This window comes from Triticum dicoccoides, chromosome 5A, assembly GCF_002162155.2.
Source record: "Triticum dicoccoides isolate Atlit2015 ecotype Zavitan chromosome 5A, WEW_v2.0, whole genome shotgun sequence".
Taxonomy (NCBI): Eukaryota; Viridiplantae; Streptophyta; class Magnoliopsida; order Poales; family Poaceae; genus Triticum; species Triticum dicoccoides.
Genome location: NC_041388.1, coordinates 484,157,609 through 484,162,522, shown reverse-complemented (window position 1 = coordinate 484,162,522; position 4,914 = coordinate 484,157,609).

The following is a 4,914-nucleotide window of genomic DNA, read 5'->3' as shown; positions in this document are numbered from 1 at the left end:
GTTTTGCACCGATGCGTGCCAGGACATCTGCCGCCTGATTATTTTCCTGGCTATATGGTGAAATTCAAGCCCCTCGAACCGAGCTGACATTTTTAGGACGGCGTTGCGGTAAGCTGCCATTTTTGGATCCTTGGCATCAAAGTCTCCATTTATTTGGGATATTGTGAGGTTCGAGTCCCCGCGCACCTCTAGGCGTTGAATGCCCATGGATACTGCCATCCGGAGACCATGTAAAAGGGCCTCATATTCGGCCGCGTTGTTGGAGTCTGTGTACATAATCTGGAGTACGTATTGAACTGTGTCTCCTGTGGGGGACATCAAAACGACGCCGGCCCCTAGTCCGGCCAACATCTTGGAGCCGTCAAAATGCATGATCCAATTTGAATATGTGTCGTACTCTTTAGGGAGTTCGGCCTCCGTCCATTCTGCGACGAAGTCGGCCAAGACTTGCGACTTGATGGCTCGCCATGGCTTATAAGTTATGTCAAACGGGAGGAGCTCAATGGCCCATTTTGCAATCCGGCCCGTTGCGTCACGGTTGTTTATAATATCATTAGGTGGTACTTCTGAGGCTACTATTATTGAACACTCTTGAAAGTAGTGTCGTAGCTTCCGGGATGCCATGAATACCGCGTACACAATCTTTTGATAATGCGGGTATGTGATTTGCAGGGAGTGAGGACAGTGGACACATAATAGACCGGCCTTTGAAGGGGGAATTTGTGTCCGTCCGCTTCTCATTCGACGACGAGCACTGCGCTTACAACCTGATGTGTTGCTGCAATGTATAATAGCATTGGTTCTCCAATGTTTGGTGCGGCCAGGACTGGGTTTATTGCCAGTATGGATTTTATTTCGTCGAGTCCGGCCATGGCTGCATCCGTCCATTTGAAGTGTTCGATGCGCCGAAGGAGGCGGTAAAGGGGTAGGGCCTTTTCTCCCAAGCGGGAGATAAAGCGGCTTAGAGCCGCCACGCATCCGGTTAACTTTTGTATTTGTTTGAGGTCCTTTGGGATATGTAGTTGCGACAGAGCTCAGATCTTGGCTGGATTTTCTTCAATTCCTCTACCGGATACAATGAAGCCCAAGAGCTTTCCGGCTGGAACGCCGAAAACGCATTTTTCCGGGTTGAGCTTGATGTCGTATGTTCGGAGGTTATCAAATGTGAGCCTCAAGTCGTCTACTAGAGATTCGACATGTCTTGTTTTGACGACCACATCATCTACATATGCCTCCACTATTTTGCCGATCTGGCTTGCCAGACATGTCTGAATCATGCGCTGATATGTTGCGCCGGCGTTTTTGAGCCCGAAGGGCATCGTGTTGAAGCAGAATGGCCCGTATGGTGTGATAAATGCCGTTGCGGCTTGGTCTGGTCCTGCCATCTTGATTTGATGGTAGCCGGAATATGCGTCGAGGAAACACAACGAATCGTGTCCTGCGGTGTCGTCGATAATTTGATCGATGCGGGGGAGGGGGAAGGGATCCTTTGGGCAAGCCTTGTTAAGGTCTTTAAAATCAACACACAGGCGCCAGGATTTGTCCTTCTTTGGTACCATCACCAGGTTTGCTAGCCAGTTCGGATGTTTTATATCTCTGATGAATCCGGCCTCCAATAGCTTTGCTAGCTCCTCTCCCATGGCCTGTCTCTTAGGTTCAGAAAAACGCCGAAGAGCCTGTTTGACAGGTTTGAATCCTGTTTGGATATTTAAGTTGTGCTCGGCCAGCCTGCGTGGGATTCCTGGCATGTCTGAAGGGTGCCAGGCGAAAATGTCCCAGTTCTCTCATAGGAACTCTCGCAGTGCGGCGTCTACATCAGGGTTTAACTGTGCCCCGATGGAAGCTATTTTATTGGGGTCCGTTGGATGGACTTGGAATTTGACTATTTCGTCCGCTGGTTTAAAGGAGGTGGACTTGGATCTTTTGTCGAGTACCACATCGTCCCTATTCACCGTAGAGCGCAGCGCAGTCAGTTCCTCAGCCGCTAGGGCTTCGGATAGTGCCTCGAGGGCTAGTGCAGCTGTCTTGTTTTCGGCGCGGAGTGCTATGTCCGGATCACTAGCGAGAGTGATGATCCTGTTAGGCCCGGGCATCTTAAGCTTCATGTACCCGTAATGGGGTATTGCTTGGAAGATTGTAAACGCTTCCCGCCCTAGCAGAGCGTGATAACCGCTGCTGAACAGAGCCACATGGAACGTGACCTCTTCGGACCTGTAATTATCCGGCGTGCCGAACACCACATCTAGTGTGATTTTTCCTGTACAGCGCGCTTCCCGACTAGGGATTATTCCTCTAAAGGTTGTGCTGCTTCGCTTAATGCGGTTCCAGTCTATTTCCATTTTCTGTAGGGTTTCCTCATAAATGAGGTTCAATCCGCTACCGCCGTCCATGAGTACCTTGGTAAGACGAAAGCCGTCCACTATTGGACTAAGGACCAATGCGGCTGGTGCTCAGGCTGTTCGGAATTTAGGTTCATCACTGGCGTTAAAGGTAATAGCCGTGTCACTCCATGGGTTTATTATTGCTACTTGGTAGACTTCGGCAAGGCTGCGGAGTGTCCTTTTTTGCATATTATTTGATGCGAAAGTCTCGAAGACTGTTAATACCGTATTGGTGTCTTTGGGGTGGCTTTCTGTGGCCTCCGGAATTAGGAGATTTTCGCCAATTTTGGCCACCTGCCGGAGTATCCAACATGCTCTGGGGCTGTGAGTTGGTGTGGCGTCCTCTGTACTGTGAATTTTACAGGGTCCATTGAGCCATCCTTCCAGTACGGTTCCATGCCCTGTAGAGGGTTTTTGCTTTTTAGTGCTTGACCCGGGTGTCTGGTGATGATGCACCCTTTTATTTCGGACTGGGTTTGTATTCAGGGCCGGATTGTCGCAAAATTTGATTTCGGTTTTCCAGGCGCTTTCCATCACATAGTACTTTCGTACAATGGATGCCAAGTCAGCGAAGTGTGTAATATCATGGCGACTTATGGCGTTGAGTATTCCCTTGTCCGTGCAATTATTGCAGAAGATTGAGATTGCGTCTTCCTCGCGGCAGTCCCTTAGCCTATTCTTAACCAGGAGGAATCTGGCCCAGTAATGATGTACTGTTTCATCGGGCTCTTGCCCGATTTTGGATAGATCGCTTATGTTGGGGTGGGTGGGTGGAATTAAATCCGAAGCCTCACCCCATCTGAGGCTCAGAGGCCGAGGAATTTCCGAACTCGAAAATTTGGATTTTTGGATGTTGTCCAATGAATCCAGCCCGTCGCCTGACTCTAAGTTCAGGTCTTGAGTGATATCCTCCCCTCCGCGGGTATCCGGCTTGGAGGGATCGGGAATCCGGACGTAGCGAGTCCTTAAGATAGATGAAGGGTCGCCGCACTATCCCTCTACCACGGCAACATGATGGGTGACTTGGGGAGAGTTAATCTCTCTCAGATCGGGTTTAGGCCCAATCTGGTCGTAATCCGTAGCGACTCCCAGGGCAGCGAAGCGATCCAAGAGCTCGTTTATGGAGGAGAGCTCCATTGGATCTAACTGCTCGGCGAGTTCCGAGCTGACATGAAGATTGTTTTCGATGGCTCGAGAGGTCATCGTCGGCGCAGAAGCCGAACAGGTGGTCATAAGAAAACCACCTAGGCGGAGGGTTTGGCCGACAACCAAAGCTCCCTTAGCAACGGTGCCGTCTTTAAAGACGGGGCGAGGCATCCTTCCTGATGGCGACGACACAGAGGAACTCTCAATGAAAGCACCAATGTCGGTGTCAAAACCGGCGGATCTCGGGTAGGGGGTCCCGAACTGTGCGTCTAGGCCGGATGGTAACAGGAGGCAAGGGACACGAAGTTTTACCCAGGTTCGGGCCCTCTCGATGGAGGTAAAACCCTACGTCCTGCTTGATTAGTATTGATGATATGGGTAGTACAAGAGTAGATCTACCACGAGATCGGAGAGGCTAAACCCTAGAAGCTAGCCTATGGTATGATTGTGGTTGTGTATGTTGTCCTATGGACTAAAACCCTCCGGTTTATATAGACACCGGAGAGGGTTAGGGTTACACAAAGTCGGTTACAATGGTAGGAGATCTACATATCCGTATCGCCAAGCTTGCCTTCCATGCCAAGGAAAGTCCCTTCCGGACACGGGACGAAGTCTTCAATCTTGTATCTTCATAGTCCAGGAGTCCGGCTGAAGGTATAGTCCGGCCATCCGGACACCCCCTAATCCAGGACTCCCTCACCCAGCCCCCTGCCTCGTGGACCCCATGTGAGTCCCATCCACTTATCCTTGCACCCACACACTTCGTCTTCCTCCAGAAAAATCACCCACCATCTCAAACCCGAGTTCTTGCTCATCTTGCTGCCATTTTTGATCTCCTTGCTCAAAGCTCCATTCACAAAACTGCTTTGGGGGATTGTTCTTCGGTATGTGACTCCTCCAATGGTCCAATTAGTTTTTTTTCTAGTGCTTTATTTATTGCAAATTTTTGCTGCTTAGGTGACCCTATTCTTGAGCTTGCATTCAAATTTATGTGGTCAAAAGTAGTTTTAATGCATGATATAGTCTCTAGGTACTTGTAGGAGTAGTTGCTATCAATTTTGTTGAGTTTGGTTCACTTTTATTTTAAGTTACTAAAAAAATTCAGAAATTTTTCAGGGAAGAAATATGTTTAGGAAAATGTACCAAGGTGGTTCCTCAAGGAAGCAAGGCCCAAGGCCCGCAATACGCGAGCCGGGCAATGAACTACCAGGGGAGGCTCAAGTGCGGCCTTGAGAATGGCCGTCAGAGGATTTCATGATCCAGGCAAGCATCAAGGTAGAATTTATGCATATGTGCGTAACGCTGATCTTGAGAGCTTCGAGGCAGATAAGTGCCAGCAATACCTCTATTTAACTGATTCATTTGTGAGAAGGTTTAAATTTACATC